Genomic DNA, 16,095 nt, shown 5'->3' on the forward strand with positions numbered 1-16,095 from the left:
ATAAATATACAATGTTACCTACTAGGTAAGTACTAGATATCGTATCTGACAGAATAATTGAAAAAATGCATATGTATTTATTTGTTATTTTTTTAACATGCACCACTATACGTTTTCTTGTAAAGTTATTTTGATGTACCAGTGTTAGATTTTTGGTAGAGTATATCCTTACAAGTGAATTTTCTGAATTGTAGGGAATATAATGTTCAATTCATACAAAATAACATGAGATTTTCCAAATGGTAATACTAATGTACTCCCAACTAGCAGAAGACAGACACTCTTGATAATGCACTCTCTATCCAACCCTTAGTATTGTCTGACTTTTTAATTTCACCAATCTACTTAGTATACAACATTTCACTGTAATGTTTGGAATTCCAAACAACTCAAATAGAATACCTTACAGCTACTTTATGCCCCAAAATGGAAATAATCTTTTTTTTGTCCCAAACTTATTCCTTCTCTAGTCTCCCCCATGCTCCACAATGGAAAACCAAGTCATTCTTGACCCTGCTATACCTTTCATCCCTTCATTCATTAACAACAGAGTCTGGCAATTTTGCCTATTGAATGTTTCTACAGCTCATTGATTCTCAAAGGGTGGTCCACCAATCAATGGGTTTCTCTAAGACCCTTTCAGAGTTTCCCCAAGGTCAAAATGATTTCATAATAATACTAATAGGTTAGTCCCCTTTTCACTGTGTTGACATTTGCACTTTGTACAAAAGCAATGGTAGATAACACTGCCATTGCCTGCACAGACATCAAGATGACGACACCAAACTTCTGGTGTACCAGAAGGCATTGGATTCATCCTCTAACGCACTCACTTAAGAGTGTCCTTCTTAAAGCAGTAAAAAAATCTATTTTAGTAAACCTTGACTCTTAGGAACATGTGTCTTTGTTTGTTTGTTTGCCTGTATGGCAAAATAGGAAGTCTGCACAAACATTACTTCTGAAGTGTACAGAAGCACTTATGAGATTATTTGGGTTTTGAACTAAAGTAGTTTTAAAAAAGTGAATTTTATGACATAGATCATTTGTTTAAGAAGCTTGTTAAAATTCAGGGATATGGCAAAGTATACATTTTTGTTGTTTTTCAGGAAACAGCAAAAGCAAATAGAAACTCTAGGGAAAACAAAAAAAAATGTACAATAAAGTCTTAGCACGAATATGAGGAAAACTGAAATGTGGCATGATTTTTACATGACTCAAGCAATTTATATATTTCAATAAAAAGAAAATTTACTTGCAAAATAGGTTTTTCTTGCCTGTAGAGTTGACTCCTTTCTATTTCTACATCAAGCTTCTCTAATCTTAATGCCTGGTAATAAATGTATTTGTTTCCTTGAGAATGTGAAGCCAAGCACATTTGTGCTTCATGAGGAATTGCAGCCCAATGGTTAAGAAAAGGATCTAACGATGCAGAAGGTCTGAGTTTGACTCCCAAACTCTTCTTATATCTCTGACACTTAAACATTACATAAAGTATGTGCACCTCAGTTTCCTCATCTGTAAAGATACCACATCATCAGTGTAAGGATTCATTTCTATGCTACTTTTTGAAGGGTGCCTGGCTCTGAGTAAAGATGCTCTGAATGTCAGGTATTTTTTTTTATTCAAGAGACAGAGGGTAACTTAAAATATGTGTGATGAGATTCAACTGTATCATATTGTTCCTGCACCATGTACCATGATGAAATGATTTAATAAGGGCTTGGTTTCATTACTTACAAGCTTTCAACACAAACTTTTGACCTAATTAAGTTACTCAACCTCCCTATGGCTCAATTTCCTCAACTGCAAAATGAGGTTTATTATACTACTTTTCTCATAATATTATTATAATCATTTAATCAATATGTGAAAACTCTTAAGATAGTTTCTGGGATTTTGTCTATGTGTTATCACTATTCTATCCCAAAACCTAATATATAGTAAGTGTTCAATAAATATTTGATGGTGAAAGGACTATGGGTACCCACAATGGGAAGAACTTTTCACATTAAAGCACCATCTTTTGGTTGATAATATAGTTCCAAAGACATATTATTTGATTTTAGCATGAACTGTTTTCATATGCGGTCACATTCCTTAATGTTACCACTAGTCCATCAGGAAAGTTTGTAAGTTTTGAGAAGTTGTCACGCTCATGATGATGGACAAAAGTTTTCCAAACTTCTGTTTTGCTTGAGGCATAAATTTTATCATTAGCAAAAAATACTGTCAGTTATTTACCTTGAAGTTACCCACTCACTTCTTTCATTTTTGAGAAGAGATCTACCATGTACCCAACTCTGAATAATCATAGTTTGCCTGTCAGTCATTCTTTCAAGTAAAATGATGTTACATGGGAAGAATGACTACTTTAGTTCAAAAAATGCATGTTATTAAAAAGTACTATTGTCTAAACCACAAAAGAAACAAAACAAATTAGGAAAATAGATGAGTAAGAGTGTAAAAAATTTTGTCAGCTAATAATTTGCCACATCTGATTGTATTTTCTAGCACATGACATAAAATGTTCAGTCTTCAGTCGGCAGGTGAGAATTGTTATCTCAGAATGAAATTTTCCTTTCCTACCCTTATTATTAAGTGATAATTAATATTTTCAATCCAGATGGATACTTAAAAATATGACCTGAAATACCCTTTTTTTTTTCAAGTCATGGATATATAAATCTTTATTATGAAAAAAAATTCCACTGGTATTTATTTCAAATTCTTATAAGTTGGTTCAAAATTCAGAAATATTCTCTATGACCCTTCACATATAACCCACTTACCTACTTGTCTAGTTAAAAAATGCATAAATAGCCCATCCAGAGTGGCTCACTAGTTGAGTGCCCACCGATGAACCAGGAGGTCATGGTTCAATTCTTGGTCAGAGCACATGCCAGGGTTGCAGGCTTGATCCCAGTAGGGGGCATGCAGGAGGCAGCCCATCAATGATTCTCTCTCATCATTGATGTTTCTATCTCTCTCCTTTCACTTTCTCTCTGAAACCAATAAAAATATATTTAAAAAAAACAAAACAAAACATAAAGTAGAAATTGGCATTAAGTGAAATTTAAATGAGTATTTTGTAGGAGGTAAAAATAATTTCCCAATAACTTTCTAATTTCTTGGCTGAGATGCCACTGTAATAAAACATATTAAGAGGAGAAAAGCAAACAGAGTTTAATAACATGTCTACCTCCTGCATACATGGGAGAGACCCAGGAAAACTGAGTAACAGCCTGAAATGGCCCAAGCCACCACCTTAAATACCATCTACAGCTAAAGGCAAAATAAAGATGGTGGGTTTGGTGGAGCTAGTTATGGGAGATGACCAAGAAAAGCACAGTAAACAAGGGTAAGGTTGTTATGCAGATTTAAGTTCCTGACTTCTCCATTTGTTATTGGCGGGGCGTCCTCTACATTCCCACCGGTTGCTGGTAGAAGTGGGATTCTTGAATGCAGTGGGAACAAGAATTTATTGACTCCCAGGGAGGATGAGGTATCTTAGGTATTGTGGAAAGCTTTGTATCTCTAGAATTAAACCCTGGGTTTTGAGGGTTCCATTTCCCTGGAAAAAAAGTCTCATTTTTTTTTTTTTCTTCAGCAGAGCTAGGATCAGAACCACTGCCCAGAGTTTCCATTCCCTATTTGCACAGTCCCATCCAACATCTGGCTTGTTTAGTTTGTGTTCCCAGATGTAGTCCATTGTGTGTGGGGGTCTCCATGGCCATGGGCCAAGCTTCTTCTTCCAGGGCCACATGGCATGGGGTGACTGTGGGCACTGAGAAAGTGAGAAACAGGAGTGCAAGAACAAGCAAGCAGAACAAGAGAGGGATAATTCCTTTTTGGGTGGGATTTTAACTAGGAGTTTATCCAATGAATCCTTCAGAATTTCACATGTTTGCAATGGCTCCACCCCCATTAGCCATTATCATTTTCCCAGGTTAGACTGACAGGCAAGCATCTTCCTTACCACAACCCAACTTGACTGCTCATGCATCCATCTTCTCCTTTGCGCAGTCCCTCCCCCAGTGATATTCAGTGAATGGACCAGTGAGTGGTTCCCTGGGGAGTGTCAAACTGCAGCTTTCTGGTGAAGCTGCCCAGATGACCATGCTTGTAATGCCTGGCCTCCCCTTTGCTTTTTTCCTATTACTGATATTGATAACTAACTAATTATAACTGTAACACATTGATAAGAGTTTCTAAAGATTTAGTCGTTATCTTCTTCCTGGTACAAATGGAGATTTCTCTTAGAAGTAGAAATGTCTCTTACAAAAGGCTAATGTCTGGTAGGGTTTTAGAGTTTCTCCAGTACTTGCTCTTTCTTAAAAATAGTCAGCTCACAATAATCCTTAGGGCTAAGAGGCATATTTTAGGATTACTTATTCGGCTCCCTTTCAATTTGGAGAACAAAGAAGAACCATCAGATAATTCAGTTACTGTGATCTATATGTAGAGAAACGCACATTCCAATGTTGATGAATTTATTATTATATGAATTTCTTAGTAAAAATTAAGACTTAAACTTATTACTTTTATTATATATGTATAATGATAATATTATATATATATGTAAATGGTGATTGTGTGACATAATGATATGACGATAGATCTTAGCCTCGGGTGTGTAAATCTGGTTGCACTAATAACATACTCTAGTGAAGTTTCCCTCACATTAAATCATCATACAAATAAGAATAAGATAAAATGTCATATGTAAGGTCAATAGGGCTATAATTTTGTACCTAGTCATAGACTGATGTACTAACATTCATTCAGTTCTCTTGAAAATATTTTTTTGGTAAAAAAAGTATCTCTATTGAAAAAGTAGCTTGTTAATAAAACCATATTAAGATCGTAGTGTATATAAGGGGGGAAAAAGAATGCAATCATTACCGTTGCTGATAGACTCTCACTACCACTTCTACAAACAAGCATTTATTTTCCTAGGCAATGTAACCCCATGAGTAAGTATAATATGAGAGGCCAACATTTCTTAGGGGATTCTCAAGAATTACCACCTTCCCTGGAATGTCACTTGACTTAGATATCAGGTCGCTTTTAAAGCACCCCTGTGGCTGGCTCTTCATTTATTTGAATGTAAACCCATGTTAATGTTGCCCTAGGGATCCATAGAGAATAGTGCAATATTTCTTACACTTCAGTGTGCATACAGATCAAGTGGAGATCTTGTTAAAATGCAGAAACTTATTCAGTGGGTCTGGAGTTGGGCATAAAATTCCAAATATTTAAACAAACTCCTAGGCAATCTCCATCTTCTTGCAAAATAGCTCAATTCATAAGAAGCAATGCATTTGCACCAGCCGTGGGTTGCACATTGCTGTTGATTCTATATCCTTGTATCCTACCATTTTTTTCTGGAGTCCATTTGGCAGTCACAGTGACACTTTTGTGAGATGTTGCAGCTGCCTTTTCATGCCAATGAGACTGTTGTTCCTGCTTCTTTCCTTCCTTTTCCTCCAGGTAGAGATCCAGGGACAAAGGGAAATTTGTCTACTATGGATCCTTTTGCTTTCTTCTTTTGCCTCCTCTTCGCATCTTGCACTTGTTCTTTCAACCTACTTCTTCCAACCCATTATCTTCCACCTTCTCCCACCACTGCTGCTGCTTCTGTTTTCCCTTTTCTTCCTCTCTTTTCTTCCTTTGTGCTCCCCTTTTTGCAGCCCTACAAACATTTCCCTATTTTATTTCTTGTTTTAGCCATATCTCCCAGAAACTGACTAGACTCAAAATATGTCTCAATTGTACTTTGTAATGAATATGCAGAGTTTTAAAACACAAACACACAGACACACACACACATACATACAAACATATCTCCTCAAGCTGACTTGAGAAGATTGTACAATATCTATAAATGATCATTTATAATTTAATCCACCCAGAGATAACTACTGGTAGACCAATCTTATTCTGGATTTCCTACTTTCAGTTTCTTTGGATGGTAATTATGATTTGATTTGCTTTCTGTCTTTCATACCTAGGTTCTAGAGGTCTATTTTAATGTAGCTCATTCCATTTTAAGATATTTTTTCAGGGTAAACATAATCAGTTGCCAGTCGTTTAAAAAATATATCCTGAATTTCAATTGTCCAACAAACTCCAAAAGAGTCCCAGGGCTTTGGTTAAAAGAAATGATAAGTATTTATTCAGGAGTCTTAGAGTTTGCAAACTTGGAACACCGCTAGGTAAAAATGTTAGTGTAGGTAGCTAGATATTAATAAAGGAGAAAGGAGCAAAGAGAATCAGACATTATTTAGCCTAATACACTGGGAAGCTTACTCAGACAATAAGCTTGCTTCACTAGTAAATTGCAGCATTCCTAGGCTTCCCAGGGGACTGCAGCATCCTCTGACCTCAGGACTTAATCCAGGGAGCCAGCAGGAAAAATCATTACTGACCACTATCTGGGATTACCCAGGGAAAGATAAAACAATAAAGGAGAAGTCCTCTGCTGAGCACATACCCCATAGAAACCAGATGACAGCAGACTTTTGGACATGTGCAATAGAAGTCAAGATGGCAACCATAAAGGGGTGGTGTCTAATCTGGATAAAAGATCATATTGGTTATGGTGAGGACCCAGTACAAGCCAGCAAAGATCTAAAAATTAGAATGGTTAGGGGGAGGGCCTAGCACAAGCCTGCAAGAATGGGGAAATTGATTGGTTTGTTTAAAGAAGGCTGGCTCCTTCCCAAGCCCAAGAAAATATAAACAGAGCTGAACAAAGGCCTCTCACTGGGTAACATGCACTCACAGGTTTATATGTGGCAGCCATGTGGGACCAGCAGTCACATGGGCTCCAAGTGCAGGCCTGGCAGCTGCATGGGCTCCAAGCAGGCTTCAAGCACAAGCCTGGGTACCTAGTATGGCAACACAGCATGAGCTGGAGCACAGCCAGGAACAGAGACTGAGCTAGTGGGGTGGAGACAGAGACTGAACTGGACTAAGCTTTGGCATGGACTGAACTGATGGCATGGAGTCTCTGGACCCTGGCCTTTCTTCTGGACTTGAAGAAGACAAGCATGCCAGATGGAGATGAGACACCTGGAACCGGGGGCAGTCTTTTATTCCTATTCTTATAAATCTTACCACTACATCTCATTTTCCCATATATGGGTCCCCAAAATGCTATTCTTGTGACTCTGTGGAAATAACCATTTCCATCAGCAACAAAAATCCAGAAGTGATCAAAAGAAGAAAAAAAAAAAAAGGTTAAGAGTTCTTATAATAAAAAAATCCAGTGTTACTCTAGCAGGTTTGGCTCAGTTGATAGAGCGTCGGATTGCGGACTGAAGGGTTCCAGGTTCGATTCTGGTCAAGGGCACATGCTCAGGTTGCAGGATCAATCCCCAGTGTGGGGCATGCAGGAGGCAGCCAATCAATAATTCTCTCTCATCATTGAAATTTCTATCTCTCCATGCCTTTCCCTTCCTCTCTGAAATCAATAAAAATATATATTTTTAAAATCCAGTGTTGAGAATAATCAGTCCTAGAATCTATACACACTATGGTGATTTCCAATAAGTCACAAACTTGTGGTTTTAACCACTAGGAGGAGGCAAAGATGATGGGGCAGACAATTCCCTAATTAGATTGAGTTCTATCAATGGGAAACAATGGGAAATCACTTGCTTGATTATATTATGTGATATGACAAAGGCATTGGTATGCTATTTTCCATGACTAGCATTCTTGAGGGGGCCACATGGCACGGAATTAGGGGAGGCCTGTAGGAATTATAGAAAATACCCCAGTTAACTGCCAACAACAAAAGGAGGACCTCAGTTCTACAAATGCAAGGATCTGAATTCTGCCAACGTTACTGTAAGCTTAGAAGAGAGCCTAGAGCTGCAAGAAGGAACTCAGAGGGATATATAATGATTAAAGTCTTGTGAGATCTTGAACAAAGGACCCAGCTAAGTATGACCTACAGAATCTTTGAGATAATAAAAGTGTGTTGTTCAAGCCACTAATTTTGGGATTGTTATGCAGCAATATCAAACTAATATACACGAATGCTGATAACTTCCTTATAGTGCAATTCAAAAAAAAAAATTTAAAACACAGTAAAACAAGAACAAAAATTGCCAAACAATAAAATCTTGAATATAATATTATTGGTCAGAAATGTCAAAGTCTCTACTAAAACACCTGAGAAGCACTGGAGAGAAAAAAAGGTTCATCTTTTCTATTGGATTAAAACTTAGATCACAGTGTAGCTAGAGGCATTTGTGCAAATTCATGGCAACTGTATATTTGAACTAGTTTGAATGACTCTATGGTTATATATATGTTTCTTTGAGATAAGATTAGATTAAAGGATATGTAAGGTGTTCGTTTGTCAAAAATAATTTAACTTTTCTTTTGCAGGAATGAAAATAAAAAGCTGACTGAACCACTCAAATAATCATACTGCAATTTTAGACATCTAAATTGTTCTTCTGTTTCAGAGAGTAACAAACAAGTTAAACTCTGGAGTTTGGAAAACATTTGAGAGAGGACTTTTGTATTTTATTCTGTTTTTGTTTTTAGTTAATCTTGAAAGCCATCAATGACAATTCAACTGCAGGATTTAGGCAACCATGCATTGTAACAGCTGTGAGTTGCCCTAGGATGCAATATACATACATTTCTGCTATTGTGTGATCTTAGGTCTCTTGGAGCATTTCCATAGAAATGCTTTGTAAGTCAACACTAAATCCTGTGGCCTAGAATGTATTGAGTACATAATAGCATCTATCTATATCACAGAAATGTTAAGTGTATACTTACCAAGACACTATAGGAGGCTTTTTAATTAAAAATACCAATTTCATAATGTTATTAAAACATTAAAATACAATAAGAACTCTACAATTACTTTAAAAAACCCAGGCTAAAGATAATTATTGTAAATGAGAATATGTAACTTGAACTCCATGGTAGTTGAAGGCAATAAAATGGAAATAATGGATTGCATAGCCTCATTTTTAATAAGAAGAAAGCATATATTTTATTGTGTCCAATGCAAAGCCCATAGATTTAGTGAAACAATTCTATTAAATTTGTGGACTGTTAATAGTAAAACCGATTTAAGTATTTTTATGATTTGTTATATCACTTTTTTTTCTGAAACTTTACAACAAAAATAGAGAATTATTGGAAATATTCACTTTCATACAGTTTGCAATCAGTTCTTTCAATCATACCTATGAAGTCCTTTCTATGTTTGTTGTAGGTCTGGTTTTAAATTCCTCTAGTTTTATGCTTGGAACAGAGATGGATATGAACAAGATATTTTTTGCTATATTTCTGTTTCTCCTGGTAACTTCACTGTGTACCAGTGCCCCAGACGTGTTTTTCCCCACTCTTTTATACTCATTGTGTGACAAATAACAATTACTCACTGCCCCTTGTTTGCAAATTTGATGGGAAAGGTAAGTTTATTGTTTATTGTCCTACTCTAACATCAAGGACTTGTGGCTCAGATGTGCCTGGTATTATATAGTGTAGCTTTTTTGATTGTCCTGTTTCTCCTCTCCATGAGAACCAAGCTCTGTCTTATACATTTGGTGAATCTTGTGTGAGAGAACATGCCCTGCCCCACCCTTCATGGTGGGAGCCCTAGAATGCTATGAGTATAGCATAAGCATGGACTCGGCATTCTCTGTCTTTTCCTCTGGTGGCAGATGCTGTCGGATTTGTTGTTGTTTTTTGTTTTTTTCTCCCAGCCTTACTGGGTCTTCACCTCTGCCCCAGGAATGGATGACAGGCTCACTGACCCTCCCCAGTGGTACAAACATCTTGTTATGTTAAGGAGCAGGTGTGGTGGGGTGTTGTGATTGGCACTTGATGACACCTCTGTTGCTCTGCCCTAGATGACCCAGCGTCCACACCCCAACTCCCGTGGAGTGGACCTGTCTTTCCAACTAATTGGTTGTATTGCAACCTCAGTGCTCTAATGGATTCAAGAAAAAATATTATCTTGTAGTTTATCTAGCTTTTCTTTTTTACGTCAAGTTAGAAGCAACTTGTTTTCCAGATCTCAATTTTCTATTTTATTTTGTATTTTATTCTGTTTTTGTTTTTAGTTAATCTTGAAAGCCATCAATGACAAGTCAATTGCAGGATTTAGGCCACCATGCATTGTAGCAGCTGTGTAGGGAATACACCAAAATACATTATAAACAAGTCAAGACTTGCCCAAAGAATACTAGTAGAGTGGTGGTCCACAGAGACTGGATGGAGGGGGTGGAGTGGGAAGCTGCTGTTGAACAGGTATAAACTGAATAAGTTCTGGAAACCCACCATACAACATAATGCCTATAACTAACAATACTGTATTATGTGTGCAAAAGTATGTTAAGAGAATAGATCTTATGTTAAGTGTTCTTACCATGATTAAAATAAAGAAAGGAGAAAAACAAACACAGACTTCTAAGGTTATACAATTAGCTGTTTTCCACAAAATTCTTCTCAGTGTCTGTTCTAAATACTTCTTGCGAATGGGTTAGCCTTTTACCAGAAAGTAACTGTGCTTTTTAAATAAATGTTCATTTTTTTAAGCCAAAGCATGTTGTCCAATAAGCAATAAAGGATATCATCCAGAGATCAAAATGTTCAACTTTTGAGAAGTACTGGTCCATATTTCCCATGATCCTCTCATGTAATGAGCAACATAATCATTTGAGGTTAGTTTTTATTTGGCCTCTCAAATGCCAATGAAGAAACTGGGGCAAAGGGAAGTTAAATATCATGTCTCAGGGCACAGCGCCAGAGTGCAAGCTGGATTCAGAGTTGGGATTTGTGCTTATCCATGTTCTAACCATGATCCCAAGACAATCTAAGTAAGCTAAGGACCATAATACTCTCATCATCTTTCCCATTTACTTTTACTTAAGAAATGCAAAGGGGTTGAAAATAGATTTCTGCAGCTAAAGTTGCCAATTAACTACTAATAAAAGGAAATCCTAAGAGCCTATGATGAGACTTAAAACTCAAAGCTGATGTTGTTACCTGATGAATATTTAAGCTTTTGATAATTTTAAAGTCTAAATTTACAAACTTAGTACTGAGAATCTCAGCTCTGGCTTTACAAATTATGTGTGTGTGTGTGTTTATTAGTTTATTAACCCTAATTCCTAATATGGGGTTTAGGAAATACAGAAGTAATTGCTTCAATATAAGAGTAGAAATCAACTGTGTAACAAGGAAAGAAAATCATTTTTCAACTAATAGTGTCTCACTGTAAATAGCCTGAGAACAAAATATTGAAAGGAAAGGAGGTTTATTAATGTGAAGGAAAGGTATTATAACTGTGACTGAAGCTAACTTAAGAAGTACATAGGCTAATTGCTGGAAACAATGTAGAGATTCACACCAAAACAACTAGAAAGTTTGAAATATATACTTAATTCAGAAGTTTGATTTGAATTGCTACATCATGAAAATGGAATGAAAAAATTTAATGTAAATATATATACATAAAACACAACTGTATTAAACATATCCATTTTATAGCAAAAGTAGGCAAACATTTATGTCTTAGAAGGTCCACAGAGTTTGTTCATATATGAGTAGCCACAAGAAGTCAAGTGAGAAGGCTAATGGGTGAGACATTTGAAAAAAGGGCACATAAGTCATGTTGCCTAAATAAAGTACTTTAGAAGAGAAAAATGCACTCACAAAATCAGCAAATGCTTTGAGATTCACATTCTTCCCCTCAAATTTGAGTATATGTTCATTCACTGGAGAAGTTTATAATTTTATGTGGACTTTTTATTGTTTGATATTATCTTCCTGTGATTTCAAAAGAGGAGTAAGCTATTTATAACTTTAGCTTATATATATTTTATAAGAAGTGAATGGTGTTAATTCAGATTAATGTAATTGGGGGTCAAGTAAAAGAGAAAAATCTAAAAAAAGTACTTAAAAAGAAAACAGTTCAATTCATTTGCCACTGTGAAGAGAAAGGTAAGCATTTTAGAACAAAGCTCATTTTCTTTCCTACCCTTCTCCTACATGACATCTATGTACGTTTTAGTGTAACCATCTGTTTTAGGACCCATTTGAGTCCACATGACACCTATTACTTAGATTTATAAGACAGGTAATATTTAGCCAAATTAGCAATCAGAATGCCTGAATGTTTTAACATCATTTATAATTAACTGCTGGGTGTAATAACAAATAGGAACAGCAGCTGCAACAAAACTCCAATTAGGCTGTCAAAGTGGGAATAATTCTGATTTATGGAGGGCCCCAAACTCATCTCCATGGCATGGAATCGCAGTTCAAGAACACCTCGCCAGGCCACTGTGCATGAACATCCCAGAAATTTAGCACAGGTAGAGAAAACTTCCCCAAATGATCCTCTTTCCAGATCAGCCTCCATAATTCTTGGAGCTTAATGAGGACATCTCCACCTGAAGTTGTATTCATCCCTAGATTCAGCCAGGATTTATAATACTTACTGTATTCAATCACTGTGATTCAGAAACTCTTCCAGTTCTCTTGGTTCCCAAATCCCAGTATTTCTAGATCATTAAATAATAATTGATAAAAATCCCATCCTTAAAAAAAATAAAGCAAAATAGAAAGGTACATGTACTATTGACAGTACCATACAGCTAAAGATTTCCTTCCACCGAGAAAGAAAATGAAACCTGAACATGAAAGCATTTCCCTGGGACATTTTTGGAACTAGTAGCCAAGCTAGGATGCTTTTTACTATACTACCATACATTGGCTTTTCAGACATAGCTCCCTGCTTTTCAAAACAATAAATCTATGAATATAAAAGTCAAACTATATTTAAAAATGGCAAGTTCTTTCAATATTGCAAATAATAAAATCTCAGAGAGGGTGAGAAGAGATTAACCAAAGAACTTATATGCATAACACATGGACACAGACGATAGTGCCATGAAGGTAGTGTGGGGAGGATATTGGCTGAGGGGTGGAGGGGGGTCAATAGGGGGAAAAGGGGACATGTGTAATATTTTGAACAATAAAGATAAATTTAGAAAATCAGCCCACTGGCTTAGCTCAGTGATTGAGCATTGACCTATGAACCAGGAGGTCATGGTTTGATTCCCAGTCAGGGCACATGCCGGGTTTGTGGGCTTGAACACCAGTGAGGAGGGCATGCAGGATATAGCAGATCAATGAGTCTCTCTCATCATTGATTTTTCTCTCTCTCTCTCCCTCTTCCTTCCTCTCTGAAATCAATAAAATATACTTTAAATTTTTCAATCCCTAGTACTATCACTAGTAGTAATTAAAATTTATTTTGCATTTAGTTTTCACATGACATTTTAATAAGCATTTAATGCATCATTTAATTCTGATGACAATCTTTTAGGGTGATATTCTTATGCTACTTTCCTGCAGGAGTAACAGATAATTGCAGTTATTAAAAACTGGTCTATATTCTGGGTCTGAATTTGGAAAGCCAAATTCAGGTCCTTTGAAGAAATATCAGCCATGAATTAAAACATACTTTCTTTTCAAATTGCCTTGGAATGGGCTGTTTTTGAGGTCCTGTGAGGACAAATCCATTGGTTAAAAGGTGGTAGTTACAGTGTGAGTTTTTACTGACCAGGCTATTTTCCTGTCACCTTATTCAGTTGGTGGTATACTACTTATACTACTTGGTTCTGATAAAGCTGTCAATCATAGCAACAGATGTTAGTATGACTGTTGAATAAAAGTGACAAAGACCAACTTAAGCCACTAAATAGAAGTATAATTTATTAACCTAACTTAAAAGAAAACTTCCAGGGTAACAAGGCTTTTAGGTATAGGTGTATTGTAATTAAAAAAATACAATTAAGAAAAGTTACTTCTATTTTTCGATTGTCTTCTCTTCCTTTTATTTTAAATGTTATTTCATTATTAATCTGTGACAAAATGATTACAAGAGATAAACTTTGTAACAACCAGATTCATATTTAGTGGATAGAAAACACTCTTCTGCTCTCAGAAGTTGCATTAGGTCTATGTGACTCATGGTTTTGCCTGAACTGTGCTAGACTATTTAGAGTGGTCAAGAATATGGAATCCAGAGAATAATTAGATCAATCAGGATTGACCCCTGGAATGTCCATTGTGTGCATCACATCCAGTTCACATTGCCTGAAAGTTAGTGGAGTGATATCTCAAAGTAAATGGAGAGAGATATTATTTTACTACAAGAATTTCATGTGCCCTGGAGGGATCATTATAATATCTATTGAATGCTTTTTAGGAGTAGGCATTGATATAAGAACTTCACATAAAATTATTTACCTATTACAACACTATCAGTTGTTTTATTATTTCTCCTCTTTTACAAGTGAGGATGCTCAGACACAGGAAACATAAGAAGTGTACTCAAGATGAAATGTCTAATAGAAGCTAGAGCTGGGCTTAAAAAGCAAACGTGTGTTTTAAGGTTTTTGGTTAAACACAGTGGTCCACTGCCCTTCTACAATGGACACATATTCTCAGTAAATAAAAGATGCAGCAAGCTAGCTCACTAACTAAAAAATAACTAAGTAAATAGTAAACACAGGAATCCAATGAATACATACGATATTTTCACAGTGTAAGTAATATTAGATAAGTAATCTACATCATATCTGCAAAGAAAATTATACTTAACATATAAGTTTCAGGAAAAAAACAACAATAATATCAATATAGATCTTAGCGACTTCAAAAAGATACATAAATGCAGCAACTTTAAGTCAACAGGAAAGAAGGAAAGTTTCTGATGATTTCTGCTTCTAGTCACATTATAGAAGATATCCTAACAAATAGAGTGAGAAAAAAAGATATAAATACACATATAAAGATATTTAAAAGCACATCATAGAATTGTCATTTTTAGATGACATAATTTTGTGAGTGAAGAGTAATATTAGATAAATAATTATAACTACTAGGTTTATTTACCCATCCTTTCAAATATAAATGTACATAAAAATATGTCTACATAAAAAGTGGAAATTTAAATCATGAATTTCCTAGTTAAAACTATAAATAACATAGCAATACATTTAAAAAATATAAACACTAAAATAAATATTACAATGATTTCCAACATTAGATAGGTAAAATAATGTGTGTGTGTGTGTGTGTGTGTGTGTGCATGCACATGTATTCTCCTTAATCAAAAGCCCATCTTGTTTTTTCAGGAGGAACATAACAAACTGGCTGTAAAATATATGTAAACATGAAAAAGAACTAAAAGTTATGAAACCAGACAATCTTAAAAAAGAAAGTGACATAGAATGTTCTTTATGAAATAGTAATTTATTGTAAAGCTATAGAATTTAATATAATGTGATATTGACACAGTTTAGCCCAATGAAACAGAACAGTGAATACAGAAATGTGTCTTAGGACAAGGCCTGACAGCACAATGGGGAATATGTAGTCACTTTTACAAAGGTGTAGTTCAATTGGTTATACATGTGGATAAATAAATAAATTATGACTCCTAACCTCAGACCTTACAAACTAATTGCAGGTGGATTGTAAGTTTAATGAGAAGGTAAAAGAATAAATATTTTAGAAGATCATTAGGAAAATGTCTTCTTGCCTTATATCCCATTTAGTTTATTTTAATAACTAGAGACCCAGTGCACGAATTTGTGCACAGGTGGGGTCTGGCTGGCCTGGCCCCAATCAGGGTGGATTGGGCCCAGGCCTGTCAGGAGGAGGAGATGGCAGGAGGTTGGCTGGCCGGCCCGCCCTGAATGGGACCCAATCAGGTCTGAGCTGGCTGAGGGGAGGGGCTGAAGGAGGTTGGCCAGCCATCCTTGGCCCCTATTGGGGTGGTGGGGGCAATTGGGGTAGGGCCGACCAGGGTTGTGGACCAATCAGGGTGTTGGCAGCCAATCAGGGATGGGGCCGGCTGGGGGAAGGGGCTGCAGGAGGTTGGCTGGCAGTCTCCGCCCCCTATTGGGGTGCAGGGGAGATCAGGGGCTGGGCCAGGTGGAAGGGCTGCAGGGGTTTGGCCAGCCGCCCTGCCCTCGATAGCAGTGGGAGAGGCCGATCAGGGGCGGGGCTGGTTGGGGGTAGGGGCCTTGGGAGGTTGGC

This window comes from Eptesicus fuscus, chromosome 12 (assembly GCF_027574615.1).
Source record: "Eptesicus fuscus isolate TK198812 chromosome 12, DD_ASM_mEF_20220401, whole genome shotgun sequence".
Taxonomy (NCBI): Eukaryota; Metazoa; Chordata; class Mammalia; order Chiroptera; family Vespertilionidae; genus Eptesicus; species Eptesicus fuscus.